Source organism: Geotrypetes seraphini, chromosome 3 (assembly GCF_902459505.1).
Source record: "Geotrypetes seraphini chromosome 3, aGeoSer1.1, whole genome shotgun sequence".
Taxonomy (NCBI): Eukaryota; Metazoa; Chordata; class Amphibia; order Gymnophiona; family Dermophiidae; genus Geotrypetes; species Geotrypetes seraphini.
In genome coordinates, this window is record NC_047086.1 from 390365056 (window position 1) to 390382556 (window position 17501).

The 17501-nt window shown below is 45.1% G+C and overlaps 1 pseudogene; it reads right to left on the reverse strand.

The window, feature by feature from the left end:
• Positions 1 to 16466: 16466 nt before the first annotated feature.
• LOC117358292 lies at positions 16467 to 16632 on the reverse strand (annotated as a pseudogene).
• Between the last annotated feature and the right edge of the window lie 869 nt (positions 16633 to 17501).

Genomic DNA, 17501 nt, shown 5'->3' on the forward strand with positions numbered 1-17501 from the left:
TTAGCCGTGCTAAGGTGCTTCTCATAGGCATGAGTCGGATGCCTTAAATGTAGGCCTGTACAATTCTGTCCTACATTTAAGGCGCTGGTAGAAGAAAATAGATGTGATTCTGGAAAAGGCACCTACCGGTGATTGACGTGCAGTAGGCACCCGTAAGCAGGCACCTACCACATCAGGCACCATTTCCAGAATCAAGCCCTCGGGGCATAAATCAGTTGCATTGCTAATTAGTGCCAATTGGTGCTTAAGAACATAAGAGTTGCCATACTGGGACAGACCGAAGATCCATGAAGCCCAGTGGCCAACCTAGGTCACAAGTACCCAAGCAGAAAAAGATTTTATGCTGCTTATTCTAGGAATAAGCAGTGGATTTCCCCAAGTTCATCTTAAAAATGGCTTTTTAAACTTTGCTCAGCTAATTGCGTTCACCACATTCTCTGGCAACGAATTCCGGAGTTGAATTACACGTTGAATGAAGAAATATTTTCTCCGGTTTGTTTTAAATCTACTACTTGTCTTAGTAGCTTCATCGCATGCCCCATAGTCCTAGTATTTTTGGAAAGAATAAACATGTGATTCACATCTATCTATTATTTCTACTTATATCCAATTATGTGCCAATTAGCTAATTATTATACATGTAACTGACCCTGTACATTTGTGCACCCAGCCTCTGACATTTATGGAATTTGGGGGTGAATGCACAACTGTATTCAAGTTGTGACTTAAATCATGTATAATGCAGGAAATATAAATGATATATGGTGCCTACACAAGATGGAAGAAATTTTGTTCTTTTCAAGAATCACCCAAATACCAATAGAAGGCAGCAGAAATAAACCAATCAAAACAAACACAAAGACGGCAGTATTTTAGAATGTTAAAACTAGGAAGCAGCCCAAAAACTAGGACCCCCGAATATAGGGTGACTAGATGTCTGGTTTTCCCTGGATATGTCCTTTTGAGGACATGCCCGGCGATCTGGATGGCTATTCAAAACCCGGCACTTTGGGTTTTGAAAAGCTTCTGGCAATAAGTGACATGACTGCATGCGTGGATGCAATGCAGTGACTTCACGTGCTTGTGCGTGATGCCATCGCGTCACACCAGCACATGCGTGAATGCCATCCAATGTCGCTTGTGCTAGTTGAGGGGGATGGGGTGGGCCTGGGGGCAGAACAAGGCATGACTGGCCAGAACGGGACGTGCCTGGGGGCGGAGCCATGGGTCCGGATTTTCTGTAACCCTACCCAAATAATTATTAATAAACAGGAACAAAAAAATTCTCATCAGGCTCGCCTACGAGTATGCCAAAAAGAAAAGAACTTTCATGTAGGTGGCCATCTCTTCAACCACTGGTCCCACTTCCTCTTAAAAATCAGGAGAAAAAGATACACAAGGGTGGCCACAAGTTCTGCAAAAGCAAATTTAAAGCCAGACATCATACCCCATTTTATAAAACCGCAGGCTGGCGTGCTGAAATGTTCTGCTCCCAACGTTCATAGAACTCTATGAGCGTCGTGGGGCAGCGCAGAGCATTCAGCACACCGGCCTGCATTAAAAATCATTTTGGCAGTTTTGTAAAAGGGAGGGGGGGGGGTGTTATCTGCTTCCCAGGATTAAGTTCAAAGACGAGGAAATGAGACTTTTTGAGAGATGTCCATCAAGAGTATTTTTACATGTGTAATGCTGAACAGTTGATATTGACTTACTTTTGTTTGTATTTTGAATTTTGGATAGATGAGCTCTTCTATCTTGAACTTAGTCCTGGGAACTGGACACAGTAAATGAAACCAGGTTTTGATTTTGCTTTTGTTTTTTTGAACACATTTCTTGCATTTTGTAAAGTCTTTCTCTCCTGTCTGATTAAGGGAAATTATGACCAATAATGGAATAGATGGCCACCATCTGCATGAAAGATCTTTACTTTTCGGTACAGGCGAGCTCTCACTCCTCTCTTATACATTATTGAAACTACACATTGAATCAGTCTGTTTTAGGAGTAACTAGTGGTTCAAAAGCTACATATTTAAAGAAAGCAAAGTCCTGTCAATACTTTTTTGAAGCCGCCATTCTGATATGACCATCAAGAAAATCATTCCATTTTGAGATAATTGTAAGGAGCTAATCTACGTTACATATTTTCTCCATGTTTTAAACTCTGCAAGGCTTTGCTGTCAGAGTAGCAGCTCCCCTGGCTTGTACAGCAGTGCAAGTGACTATGTGAATTGAGAACAGGGTGTAGCATTATAAATCAGATGTGCTTTACATTACAGATTCAAAATCAGACATCTGAAATAGAGGTCTGCACTAGAGAGTTGCGTGGGGACAGAAATCCCACCCGTCCCCGTGAGGAATCCTTCCGTCCCCACCCGTCCCCATGAGGAATCCCCTCTGTCCCCGCCCGTCCCTATAAACTTCAGAAATAGTTATTTCATTTAATTATGCTACTGAATTAAAGGCTCTGGTAGAAACCCATTACAAATAAGCAAAGAGACTTTATTAATTTGGAAATATTAATTGGGAAGAATACATACTTTGTAAACGGGTTTCTACCAGAGCCTCTAATGTAAATATAAAATCTCAGCTGATGAGAACCCCCAAGCTGTCAACTGAGGACTTCCTTTGCAGTTGGCTGGGGGTCCCTTTTGCCAAGCTTGGCAGGCAGCAGTAGCGTCCCTGAGTCACAGATGCTGGCACCTCAGTGGCTCATGGATGTTGCCAGCTCCTGTGCTTGGTGGAGGGGAGTTCTGGCCGTCTCTAGAGGAGGTCCTCTGCTGGCGGTGCTTGGGGATCCCCACCAGTCACAGCAAAGGTCAGCAAGTACTTCAACACTGGAGAAATAAAACCAGAAATGCATTTCCTTTTCTTTTGAACACAATACAAAGACATCTGCTATATACATTTCCCAAAGCTAAAATATTTTAGTCAATAAATTCCGTTTTTTACCTTTGTTGTCTGGAGACTTATTTTTCCAGAAAGTTGGTCCCAATTTCTTTTTTCCACTTTCCCATCTTCTGTAAATTTTTCTGTTGCTGTCCATTGGTTCCTCCTACCATGGTCCAGCATTTATCCCTTTCTCATCTTTCGTGCCTGCCCACCAGCCCCATGCACAACATTTCTCCTTCTATCACCCCTCTCCAGCACCATGCCACATCTCTCCCTCCATTCCCTTCACCACTATGTCCAACATTCCTCCCTCTTGCATCCATTTCAATCTGTCCCACTGTTCCCTTTCCACCACAATATTTCTCCCTCTCATCTGTACCTCACTCCCTCCCTATGACCAAAAATTTTCCTTTCTTCCATTCTTAGGACATCTGCCACAATACATTCACTCCCTAACAGTAACTTACAGATAATGTAAGTTATGTATTAATGAGCCACATTTACACCTGATATTAACATGGCACAAGTGAGCACTGGACACCCCTAAAAGTAGACGCATAAATGCCAACTTTATGCTAGTATTCTATAAAATAATTTGGGTACCCAGATGTCATTATAGAATTATTTCTCAGTGCCCTGTGATGCCCATCTATAGAATTGGCTCATAAACATACAGTATTTGCATACAATGGAGGTAGAGAAAACATATCTCAAGTGTATTCATGGTAGATATCCTTTAGACAAGATTGGTTGGTGGTCCATAAGGACTGGGTTGAGAGCATTAGATCAACAGAATCTGAACATGATCTTTACTAAGTAATGATAGGCAGCAGGAGCTTATCTTTTCCTCACTCACCAGATCTGGATTCCTATCTGTTTCACAAGGCTGTAGCTAGGTGTTAACATCTTTGAGCGTCTTCGTGCACTGGATATAGTGACCATTACTACCCGGAAGAGAACAAATGTATTAACCTGAAAATCACACAGCCGACCGGAAGTCTTCCTGATGTCAGCGCTGACGTCGGAGGGAGGGAGGGCTTTGCTTAAGCCCTCCCTCCGACATCAGCGCTGACATCGTGGAAGACTTCTGGTCAGCTGTGTGCTGTGGCAGGGCAAGTAGGGAAAAGAAGACGAGCCTCGTGGCTCGAGTGCATCGAACCCTGTGACCCTAGGGGGCATCCCCATGGGATCCCCGAGACCCTAGGGGGCATCCCCACGGGATCCCTGTGACCCTAAGGGGCATCCCCATAGGATCCCTGTGACCCAAAGGGGGAACCTGCGGGATCTCCGCGGGTCCAGCTGGATTCCCGTCGTCCCCGTTCCCATTCTCGTGCAGCTCTCTAGTTTGCACGGGAACGGGGATCGTTGGAATCCTGCGGGTCCCATGGGGGACCCGTGGGAATCCCCCCTAACCCATGGGACTCCCACGGGGACCCCTCTCTAGCTGACGGGACTCCCATGGGGATGGAAGGCTTTGGAAGCAGGGTTCGTCCATATAATATAATGGACACGTCAGCCTTAGTAAAAGAGGGGGTTTATAAGTTAACTAGTCTTATAGCCCGTTACATTAACAGGTGCTAGAATATATGTGTGTGTGTCTGTGTTTATTTCTTTCTCTCTCTCTCTCTCCTTAGCCACTTTCTGTATTTCTGTCTTTATTTTTCCTCAACTGTCCACCCATTCTCCCTTCCTTTTAACTTCCCTATGTCCACCACCACCCCTTCACTGCTCCCCTTATCCAGCAGCAGCCCTTCTCCCTTTTTTTAATCTCCCCCCTGTCCAGCAGCACCTCTTTCCTGTCCCCCTGTCCAGCAGTAGGCCTCCCTTCCTTTTTCTCCCCCCCGTCTCTTCCCCTGTCCATCAGCACCTCTTTCCTGTCCCCCTGTCCAGTAGGTCTCCCTTCCTTTTTCTTTCCCCCCCCCCCCCGTCTCTTCCCCTGTCCATCAGCACCTCTTTCCTGTCCCCCTGTCCAGCAATAGGCCTCCAATTTGGCTTTTTATTTTTTTCTCTCTGACTGGTTGTACCTCCATGTGCTACTATTGTGAGTAGCTGTACTTTCATATGATACCCTTCCGGTAGCATGGCTCCCCCTATTAATCCCTATAATTCTTGTGTTACATTGCATATTCTTTTAACTCGCTGCATATCTCATTGGAGTAGGGCTTTCTTATTATTTATTTGCATGCAACTCACTTGCAATTTGCATGACGGCTTTGCTTGAATGAACCTTGGTACACAAATTATTTTGTAGCTTTTCCACACCCTGCTGGTACCCCGGTTGTTCTGGCATACCACAGTAACTCGTCCAGGCCTCCCTTCCTTTTTCTCCCCCCCATCTGTTCCCCTGTCCAGCAGCACCCCTTACCTCGCATCTGGCCTCCGCTGACAGCCGTGGCGGCCTGCAGCCGGACAGCCTCCGCCTAAGCGCACATGCGCACTCCTACCTGCGGGGCCCTACAGCGCACGGAAAACAGAACACGCAGGTGGGGGTGCACAAGCGCGCTTAGGCTTTTATTATATTAGATTACCTGAACAGAAAACAAAAAAAGGGTTCCACCAAAGAGATTCCACAAGGAAATCAGCAGCACAAACACAAAAGAAACTGTGGAATTGATGATCCTGTCAGAAGTAATTGCTGCTTTTTATGAGGATGGGCAGGGATGGAGGTAATTCCTTGTGGTGATGGGTGGGGACGGAGAGGATCCTGACAGGGATGGGTGGGGACGGAGAGGATCCTTGCGGGGACGGGTGGGGATGGAGAGGATCCTGACGGAGACGGGTGGGGACGGAGAGGATCCTGGCAGAGATGGTCAGGGATGGGTGGGATTTTTGTCCCCTCGCATCTCTCTAATCTGAAAGCAGAATAGTAGGAAGGCTTCTATGAAGGAACATTCACTAGCAATCCAATGTCGTATCTCAGATTGTCTACAAACAATAATTGGTACTTGCGGCTGTCCAGGCACTGTTGTGTCAGAGTTTGCTTGACTGACATTTTGGCCATCCTACTGAGACTTTCTTCGGGATGATGCCATGTGCTAGGTCTGAATTGCGCATCATGGGATCTGGGTGCACATTGTTATCAAATATTGTTATAGAGCTGTACACTTAGTGCTGATTAGCACTAATTAGCTTGTGGCAATAATTAGTGACACTAATTAGCTTGTGAAATAATGTAACTGGGCACATAGCTTGTTTCGGGGCCCATATACTGGGGCACAATTTTGGGTGCCATATATAGAAGCTAGGGCCAATTAATAACACCTAATTATTGCATCAGAGGCCAATTAATAACACCTAATTATACCTAAAACATAGATAGGGTCATCGGAGGGGGGGTTGGGTGGGACAAAGTCTGGAAGATAGTGATGGGGACATAGGAAGGAGGCACTGAGGGCTCTAAGGACATGGGAAGGAGGGACTGGGGGCACTAAGGACACAGTACGCAGGCACTGGGCACTAAGGACACAGTACAGAAGCACTGGGGGCACTAAGGACATGGGACGGAGGCACTGGGGGCACTAATGACATGGGAAGGGACACTAAGGACACAGAAAGGGGCACTAAGGACATAGGAAGGGACACTAAGGACATAGGAAGGAGGCACTGAGGGCATTAAAGACAGGGAGAGACACAGACAAAAAAAATGACAGACAGGCAGGCAGCGTCCAAGGAGAGAGAGACAAAGAAAAAAAAACAAAAAACAAACAGAAAGACAGACATCTACTCTAGCACCCGTTAATGTAACGGGCTTAAACACTAGTAAACATATAAAAGCCTTTAAGTGCCAAAACATAAAATATATGATTACATCTAAAATGATATCAAAAAGAAAGGGTAAATAAAACCAAAATGAAGTACCAGGTGCACTAAAAAGAAAAAAGGTGAAGCTAAAAAAAATCATTAGTGACTATAATATATTTGACCTTGACATGAACCACTAAGGAGAGAAGCTATTTATTTATGTTAGGTATTTATATGCCGCCTATCAAAATTATCTATGTAGTTTACAATCAGATACTTCAAGCATTTTCCCTTTCTGTCCTGGTGGTCTCACAATCTGTCTAATGTACCTGGGTCAATGGGGGATTAAGTGACTTGTCCAGGGTCAGAAGGATCTGTACTGGATTTGAACCCACAACCTCAGGGTGCCGAGGCTCTAGCTCTAACCACTAGGCCACTCCTTCCTTAATGCGCTGCCATTAAGACCGGTTATTTTACTACAAGTCATGCTACACTCACTCAAGCCCTGATTCTATAAAAGATGCCAACATATAGGTGCCTAGATTGGCGTGCCTAGCCTATCTAGGTACCTAATTTAATTTTTTTAAATTGGCTTAATGGCTGCTGATAATTGAAAGTGCCATTAAAAACCAATTATAAACAATTTAAAAGCTTAGCCAGTAGGACCTAACTCTAGGTGGTCCAGAAGGGATGGCCAAGGGGGGGGGAGGGAGGAGATTATGTAACCATGCAAATGAGGCACTAAAGAACGAAAACTGACATTTTTGAGGGATGTTGTGACCTGTTTAAAAGTGGTTCTTGGGTGGAAATAAAGCTTTTGGGTTCAGACAAGTAGAAGGATATAAACCGAAAAGAGCTTAATCAATAATAGGGGAAGTGGAAATCCATTCACCCTGAGTCTGAAGGAGAGAAGAGCCGCTGGGGCAAGGTGAGCCAGCCTGGCTGGTTGGCTCAAAAGAGCTATAAACAGCTGGAGTCTATGAGCTGCACTGTTTACAGTCATAGCTGTGCATTTTGCTTAGTGGGGAGGTGATCTTCTAGATGGGAACTAAGCTCTGTTACCAACTAACACAGAGCACTTTTTAGAGCCAGTGTGTTGGCAGAGGTGAACCACTAGGGGAGCTTCTGAAGAGTTGGAAGAGCCATGCTGTTGAGGTGTGGTTCATCAGTAGACTCAGCACTAGCAGTCCAGCAGCAGAGGATCCAGGCCGCTGGGGTGTGAGTTGACACTGGTTGCCCAATGGAGTTTCCAGGCAGCCTGGGTGCGGAGTGGCACCAGCAGCCCAGCGGAGTAGAAGGGCCCCCACCAGTAGAATCTTGGAAAGACCCCAGGAGACCACTGCAAGACTAAGCCCATGGGCCTGGGGACCATCTGCCACTCAACCCTGGACTCAACCCAGTCCCCAAGTACTCAACCATGGTGAGTACTTGGGGGCTGGGTAAAAGGGGGCGCTGGGCAGGAAAGAGAAGGGAGTTAAGCACATAGCTACACCCGCCTTGTGACTGAGCTAAATCAGAAGCCCAGGCCACTGACAAACTGCATGGGTGGTGGTTATTATGGTGTGTACATATGTGTGTATATATACATATACAGTTTGTTTATTTATATATTTATTTTTTACAAATGTATATTCCGCATATCCTGCAATTCTATGCGGAGTGCAATAAAACATCCAAATAATAATAATAATAAAAAATTACAGCCTTATCATACTAAACATGTTACAATAAAATCAACACCGATCTCCCTCTGCTCTCTCTTGATTGAAACTTGATTGTTGGCACATCACTCACTGCTTCAAGTTGGAAAAGTGTGCAAAAACAAAAGTTTTAAGCTTTTTTCTAAACTTTCTTTAGTTTTTATGTAATTGTTGTAAACCGAGTCGAGCTTCCTTAGGTTGACGACTCAGTATATCAAGTTAAGCTTTAGTTTAGTTTAGTGATGAAGCTTGCCTAAGGTCCATGTACTGTAAATAAAATGTCTATAATTTATTAGCCAACCTTGTTCACAGACCCTTTTTTGATTTTCCTGGCAGGAGAAGAGGGTGAACCTACCCGCTAACTTTCTTTTCCTCAGTTGGAGGCACCAAGCGCCAACCAAGTGAGGGACCGACGGAGACCGCCATCGGGGGTCTTCAGCCAGGTCAGACCTCGGACCCAGGGCTGCCATGAAAGGAGCATTATAATCGTATGTGTTCTGTGTCTTGTGCCTAACAGATGCATCCAAAATCATCATGGAACCAAAATAAATCCTTCCACACTACTGCCATAGCAAAGCTTCAGCTGCAACTCTGCTTGAAGTACCCTTTGAGTATGGTTATATAATTACAAAAAGGTGGTATATAAGTCCCAATCGCTTTCCCCAAATATAAACCAGTCATGGCTTTCTTTTGCACCAACTGGTAAGCTGTCGGCTGGAGGAGGGTGGACAAGTAAGATAGCAGTGCTGGTATTCATCAGGGAGGGGTCTGGTGGTCATTGGGAGTTAAGTGGAGGAGGAAGAAGCGGACACCTGCACTGGTGGTCGGGTGGTGGTTCAAATATAAACCAAAATCCTAATTTTGGGGCTAAAATTCTCAGTTTATATTCAAGTATATACGTGAATATACAGTTTACATACCAGCCACTTGGACTGTAACCCCAGCAAGACGGTCTATCAAATTTCATCCCCTTTCTGAGTGTCCCAAAACAGCTATTGTCAGAAAAAGGATACAAGGGCTCCATGGCCTTTTGATCAGACCCTGCGTGGCGTAGCGTGTACTCTTCCGATCACAGGTTTACTGTTGCTATAATGAGTGTCAGTTCAGACTGATGTGTTAATTTAGTCTAATAAAATGCTATTATCATTTTACAACTTTTTTTTCCAAGCATAAAGAGAAAGCAGCGGTGAGTCGAGAAGGCAATGCAAAGGATGAAGTTCTCAATTGGAATTCTCCAAACCCTGCCGTACAAAAAGTACAAAATACGAACCAAGGACAAGACGTATTTAATGGACTATTTATCTAAGAGCCTGCTGAGCTTTTCACCTCTATAGCAGAGATAATACACCAAATTCTCAGTATAATGATCCTGAAGCCAACTAGAGAATTTCATTGTGTTATTTTAAAACAGGCTGTTTGATTTCACTTTAGAGTTATAACAAAAACTTTATTCTAAAAAAACTTTGGGTAGATGTTCAACCAGTGGCGTAGTAAGGGAAGGGTGGGCCACTCTGGGCGCCGTCATCACGGGGGACGCTGGTGCCTCCCACGTACCTCCTTAAATGTTCGCTGCTCACGCTGGCCTCGGCGCCCTTCAGACATCATTTCCTGGTCACTTTTTAGGCACAGGCCAGCGGCATAGTGAGGATGAGCGGCACCTGGGGGGGTACCCCTCCACCGCCCTCCTTCCCCTCCCCCCTGCTCTGCGCGCACCTCTCCCCCGTACCTTTTTAACTTTGGCGCGAGCAACCACCAACTTACTGCCTGTGTCAGCTTCAGTGCTCTCTCTGATGTCATTTCCTAGGCCTGGGTCCAGGAAGTGACATTAGATAGAGCGCCAAACCTGACGTGGGCAGCGGGTTGGTAGCTGCTCGCGCAGAAGTTGGTATGGGGGAAGGGGCGCACTTGTGGCAGGGGGAGGAGGGCCAACCGATCCCCCTCGCACTCTCCCCCCTTATTACACTGGTGGCATTGGGCAATTTAGGTACCTTTTATAGAATCAGCCCCAAAACGTAAAGCTATCTATTTAAAATGTAAAGCTAACTATACTCTTCATAACCTCTAATTTCTTATTATGTCCTTCCCTCATTTATTGAATTACCTGTAAACCGTGTCGAGCTCTATCTTTATGGAGATGATGCGGTATACAAACTTAAAGTTTAGTTTAGTTTAGCCCCAGAGCTCATAACCATAAGGCACACTTTTTTGTTATATAGAATTTTTGGCATCCCAGTTCGTTTACAAAAGTTACATTGTTCAAAGTCTACTAGGCACTGTCATCTTGAAGTAGGGACACTGGATCATTTGCTATTTCATTGTCCCTTGATACTCAATTTTTGGAAATTAATATAGATCTCGATGTCTCCATCCCAGTGTCCTATTTGGGACAATGTTGAAATCTAAGAGTCCAATAGACATTCATAAAAGCAGACTTCTGATTGTGATGGGGGTGGCCATCCAATTGATAACCAGAAATTGGAAGAACTGGGACGGATTAAATTTTTCTTTTTGGTGGGAAACGCTCTGTTTGTATTACAGGTATGAAAGAATGAATGCAGAACAATTGGGTAATAATAAAAAAAAGTTTTAAAAAAGTATGGGGTCCATTAGAGGCATTTGTTAAATAAAAGACTGACTAAATGATTAACCTTCATTTCCAAGATGATTGCTACACACTTCCAGAGAGGGTGGGGGTAAAGTACTTTGTTTAGTATTTGTTTGAAGATATGTGCTGTTATATGTTTCGTCTGACTGTATATTTGCACTTTGTTTAAGTTCTGAAAATGAATAAAGATTTACCTAAAAATAAACAACAAATTCTAATAAGCAAAGGTCCAATTGGCACTTCACGTCTGTGCAGGAAGGTCTGGGATAGATAAGGCTTAATACACTTTCAAATGAGTGAGGTCAGAACTTAACAGTATAAAACATGGTGAGGCTTTAGAAAGGAAACAAAAATGAATAATTAAAACTGTTTCCCAAGTGCTCCTATAATAGCACAGTTGCAAGAATGATTAAATTGTCAAAAATGCAAATGCAGTGGTCAAACTGCTTTGAGCCAGCAGGTAGCTTTGACTATTTTGGAATAACCCCTGTTATTGTGAGAGTGAATTGTTTCAGCCATTGCAGAGAGTCTGAGATACACGTCTGGAGCTAACATATGGGTGTAGTTATTAATTACACAAGGGATCTGCTCTGTAATTAAATCTTACTGTGCTAGTCATTAAAAAAAAAAAAAAAAGACACATTGGCAATCACTGAACCTCTCTGCTTCGTGATCACTGCCGGGGGCAGCCTTTGTGATCTGTAAATAATAGCACAGAAACGTGTGAATTCAATTCAGAGATGCCAAGTTACCCAGTTCAAGGCTGGAGATTTTGGGGACGGTGCTGGATTTCTGACCACTCCCATCCTGTGGCATTATGGGACCCTCAACACTAATTTCAGAATTATGGGGTAAGGACCTGGAACATCCGATTATGTTTTCTGATTCCTATCTGGAATTTAGGAGACATTTAAAGAAATATTTGTTCTTGAAACATTTAGGCAACTAACTGGCGTGGATATTGTAATGAACCATCTAGATCAGTGGTCTCAAACTCAAACCCTTTGCGGGGCCACATTTTGAATTTGTAGGTACTTGGAGGGCCGCAGAAAAAATAGTTAATGTTTTATTAAAGAAATGACAATTTTGCATGAGGTAAAACTCTTTATAGTTTATAAAACTTTCCTTTAACAGTTAAAAGGAAAGATATATAAACTATAAAGAGTTTTACCTCATGCAAAATTGTCATTTCTTTAATAAGACATTAACTATTTTTTCTGCGGCCCTCCAAGTACTCTATTTTTTTCTGCAGCACTCGCATTTAAAGTTCAATATCTTTTCTTTCTCAAAACTGGCACATTTCAATCACTAAATTGAAAATAAAATCATTTTCCTACCTTTGTTTGGTAATTTCATCAGTCTGGTTGCACTTTATTCTTCTGACTGTGCATCCAATACTTCTTCCCTTCTTTCAGTCTCCTGTATGCTTCCTCTCATCCAGACCTCATTCCCTCCTCCAACTTTTTCTTTCTTTCTCTATGTCTGTCTTTTTCTGATTCCGTGCCCCATTTTTTGCTTTGTTTCTGGTTCCCTGTCCCCCATCCTTCTTTCTTTCTTCCTTCCTTCCTCTGTGCCCCATTTTTTTGCTTTTTTTTCTGGCTCCCTCTCCCCACCCCACCTTCTTTCTTTCTTTCTTCCTTCCTTCCTGCCCTCCCCCATGCCACCGCCGCCGCGGAATAGGCTGCTGCCACTGCCGCTATCGGGAACAGGCCGAGATCTCCCTGCTTCTCTTCTGCACGGGGCCAACCAACTCTCGCTGCCCGACGTCAATTCTAACGTTGGAAAGGACGTTTCGGGCAGCCAGGCAGCGATTGGCTAGCCAGAACATCCTCTCGACGTCAGAATTAATGTCGGGCCACCAGAGTTGGTCGGCCCCGCAGGGAAGAGAAGCAGGGAGATCAAAGAACACGGTGCCGGCCTGATCCCTGATGGCAGCAGTGAGAAGGGAAGGGAAGCAGGTTGGGCACCATTGCTCTAGACGAGCTGCGAGCCGCACTCTAGGGAGAACAGTGAACCGCCACCCCCCCTTGGTACGCCACTGGAGCAGCAGCGTGTCTGGCCGGCTCGTTCGTTCAAAGCCGCGGGTGGCGGCTCCTTGCGAGATCCGCGCCTGCGTCTGAAGCCTCTCTGATGCTGTGACATCAGAGAGGTTTCCGATGCAGGAGTGGATAGCGCAAGGAGCCGCCAACCCGCGGCTTTGAACGAACGAGCCGGCTGCTGCTCCAAAAGGAAGAGAATGATGCCTCCAGACCGCGGGCCACAAATAAAAGCTGGAGAGCCACATGCGGCCCATGGGCCGCATGTTTGAGACCGCTGATCTAGATCATTGTAGTATTACTAGTCTTTAAGCCCGTTACATTAACGGATGCTAGAATATATGTCTGTCTGTCTTTCTGTCTCTCTCCCTGCCATTGTGTCTTTCTTCTTTTCTTTCTGTCTCCCTCCCTCCTACTATTTGTCTTTCCTTCTATCTGTCTCTCTTCCTGCCCCCTATGCAGCATTTATCTCCCCCTCTCCACTTTCCTGTACAGTAGCCAAGGAGTGACAGCTTTCCAGGTGCTGGGTCCATGAGTAGCACCTTATGCCTGGCCTTGTGTAAACCCCAATTAAGTTTTCTGTGGGATATGATAATTTAATATACTGTCTTCCACCATAGTTTCAAGGTAATTTACAATTAAACAACTGTTTTCAAATCTATAAGAACAAAAAAAAAAATCAGATCCCTGCTCATCTTTTTTTATTCTCCTCCCTTACGTTTATTGTGGTCTGCTGGAAGAACTTTTATTTCATTCATGTATTTTCCTTTTGATCTGATGCCTTCGGTCTTATTTTTTCTTTGAAAAGCAAGCCGTGTGTTTAACTTGTCATTATTGCTAATGTAATAAAAATTTAAAAAAAACAATCGGATCCCCAAGTCCTGCGTACCCTGAGCCAGAGCCAATGCAGTAACCCAGAAGAAATGGCATCCTTGACAGGTCTCTGGCCCAGCCCGAGGGCCCCACCATGGATCAGGCATCGAGAGACCCCCCCCATTCGCGTTCCAGTTACCTGAGCTGCTGCTGATCCCCTTTCAGTGAAAGCCAAGCCGTCCATCACCTCACGCAGCGTGAGCAGAGGGGCGGAAGGTCCCTTGCGGCGCTGGTGGGCGGGTCTGCGCTCATGCCTCTCCCGTGCTGGCCGCGGCGGATGAAGGCTCGCGCTGGACACAGCCGTTGCTCGGGGGCACCTGGAATTCCCACGCGGAACGAAGAGCTTGAGGAGGCGCTCGCTCAAAGGAAACCATGGGTGAGTGTGAGGCGGCGCCACCCCCCCCCCCCCTTTGAGGAGGTAAGCCCTGCTACCAGGTGCCCGGCATGCTTCATAGTCGCTGCAGAGTTGGTTCTCTTCGCGGGGGCGGGGCGAATGCAAAAATCACGGGGCGGGCGTGGCTCCGGACTGCGCGAGTTGGAGAGTAGGCAGGCCACTGGCACAGCTAGGCATGCATGCGCACTCCTTTCTGCAAGAGACCTAGAGCTCACGGAAAACCGGCGCATGCAGGTGGGAGTGCGCATGCGCGGCTAGAGCTTTATTATATTAGATTTCTAATTATTTGGTTATCTAAATTTTTCTCTTAATTGTAATTTTTTTTATTTTTTGTAAACCGCATAGAACTTTACGGCCCTGCGGTATATAAATTGATTATTATTATTGTCAGGCACTCCAAACCTCACACCACCTTTGGATGTGAGTTCAAAGCTAGGCATAGCCCAAAATCTCCAGCATGGAGTTTGGTAACTTGGCATCTCTGTTGAAATGTAAGCGCTGCCCCGTAACGGGGCGATCTGCCCCTGGCGCCGTCTTGGTGAGGCACCGCACCCATCCTCCCTTCCGCTCCCCTTGTTCCTTCTCCGCCCCTCACTACCGCACACACACTCCTTCCCTTCCCCCGTACCTCCTTAACGCTCCCGGCATGAGCAGCAACCCCAGCCTGCTGCTCGCGCCAGCATCGGCTCTTCTTCTGACATCACTTCCTGAACCCGCGCCTAGGAAGTGATGTCAGAAGAAGAGCCGATGCTGGAGGGAGCAACAGACCGGGGTTGCTGCTCGCACCGGGAATGTTAACAAGGGGCGGGGGAAGAGAAGGGGCGGGGAAGGAGCGGATGGGGGTTGGGGCGGAGAAAAGGGGAGGGAGGGGTGCCACCGCCCCAGGTGCCTCTCACCCTTGCTGCGCCACTGCTTCTACTTCTTCAGGACATACAGTTTCCCAAAATTAGAGCATTGTTATACTGTGTAATTGATTTGCAACATTCATTTTTTTTTCCTCTTCCCGGATGTGTTGGATCTGTCTTAATGCTGATCACAAGCCAGAAGCCTTTCCTGAGGATCAGGAGATGGTGGCGATGATCTGTCACCTATGGATGGCCTAGACCAGGGGTAGGCAATTCCGGTCCTCAAGAGACGTATCCAGGTCAGGTTTTCAGGATCTTCACCATGAATATGTACGAGATGGATTTGCATGCACTGCCTCCTTGAGATGCAAATCTATCTCATGCATATTTATTGTGGATATCCTGAAAACCTGACCTGGCTCCGGCTCTCGAGGACCGGAATTGCCTACCCCTGCCCTAGACGGTTTCTATCAACAGGATGGAACACGTGAAGGCTGCCATCATCCAGATACTGCTCCTAGTGCTTTGGGGCAAAGTCACAACTCCCTCCATTGCTTCAAGTATAGAGTATTGTAGCCGTATACGCACCAAAACTGACACCAGCTCAGGGATGTGTCTTCATAAACTGTCAGGACTTAATTCACTCGTACTCATCCCACAACAACTTTCGTTCATCTCAAAGGACCTTCAGAGGAAAATCTTCCACAGCGAACAGCGATGACTGTAGCTGTGACATCAAAATTAAAGCATGATTTGAAGACTTGAATGGATGACCAATTAGTAGGACTTATGAAGATGTTTCCGTGACATCGCTATTCACTGTGGAAGATTTTTCTCTGAAGGTCCTTTGGGACGAATGAAAGTTGTGGGATGAGTACGAGTGAATTAAGTCCTGACAGAACTATTGCAAACCATTTGGATACAGAGAAATCCCTAATGTACTTGGACATAACCCACCTTCAGCCACCGATGAAAAGGTGTGAGTTAAATTCAAATAAATAAAGGGGTCCTTTTACAAGGCTGTGCTAAAAATCTGCCTGCGCTGTTTTTAACACGTAAGTTTCCCGTGCATTGAGGCCACTTTTTAGCATGGCTCTAGAATGGCTGCGATTTGCTCTTTCCTATCAATGACCACCTGAGGTCTTACTGCCTCCTATTTTGAAGGCAGTAAGGGTTCTTAATCTAATCCTGGGCTAACCAATTAGCACAGAGCATGCCTACTCTTTACCCCCCCAGACACACCCACATGCTAAAAAAATAAAATCTATTTTTTTAGCGTGTGGGATCTGTAAACTACCATGGAATGCCTAAGCGCGTTCTGTGATAGGGCCTTTTTGACTACGCACATGCCAAAATCTTCCACAGCAAAATGCTTTGGGTTTTTTTTAACTGTTGGGGCATGGAGAGATACAAATCCAAGAGCAGCAAGTAACACCAAATATACAAAATTCAAAATAAAAATAAGCATGAAAAATTAACTTAACATATAAAAGTTATTAATTAAACTTATAAGAACAGATACTACACTTGAACTTAGCCGAGAAGCGATACATAAAAGTTATTAATAAATTGGATAAGGGTCTTCATGTAGCAGGAGGAAATGTTTATTAAAATTTGTCAATTGCTTTAGGTTTTGGGACCCTTTAACTAAGTTGCGTTAGATATAATGCACACCTAATATAGCTTAAAAAGGTATACAAGGGGGTGCCGAAAAGATCTCAGCCCAGCCAAGAAGAGAATGACATGGATCTGGTTCAATCAATGATCTGAAACAAAGTCAAAACAGAGAATTTTTTTTCTGCATATTGGCACTTAACAAACTAATATAACCCTCTTTTCAGCTGCGGTGGCAAAATAACGCTCAGAATTTAGGAAGTTGGTTGGTTGGGCTGAGAACTTTTCAGCACCCCCTTGTATGTAATAAAAGTGAGCCAAGTACAGGACAATCGAGCCATTGTGACATCACTGATGAGGTTGGCTCTTATTGGTGGAATGAGGCATTACGACATCATAATCTCACCTCTGGAATGTGGCTACGAGGAGGTGCTGAAAGGTTCTCAGCCCAACCACAAAGAGAATGACGTGGATCTGGTTCAATCAATGATCTGAAACAAAGTCAAAACAGAGAATTTTGTTTCTGCAAATCGGCACTTAACAAACTAAGATAACCCTCTTTTCAGCTACGGTGGCAAAATAATGCTCAGAATTTAGGAAGTTGGTTGGTTGGGCTAAGAACTTTTCAGCACCCCCTCGTATGTAATAAAAGTGAGCCAAGTACAGGACAGTCAAGCCCTTGTGACATCACTGATGAGGTCTCTGGCTCTTATTGGTAGAATGAGGCATTATGACATCATAATCTCAGTTCTGGAATGTTGCTATGAGGGGTGCTGAAAGGTTCTCAGCCCAACCAAGAAGAGA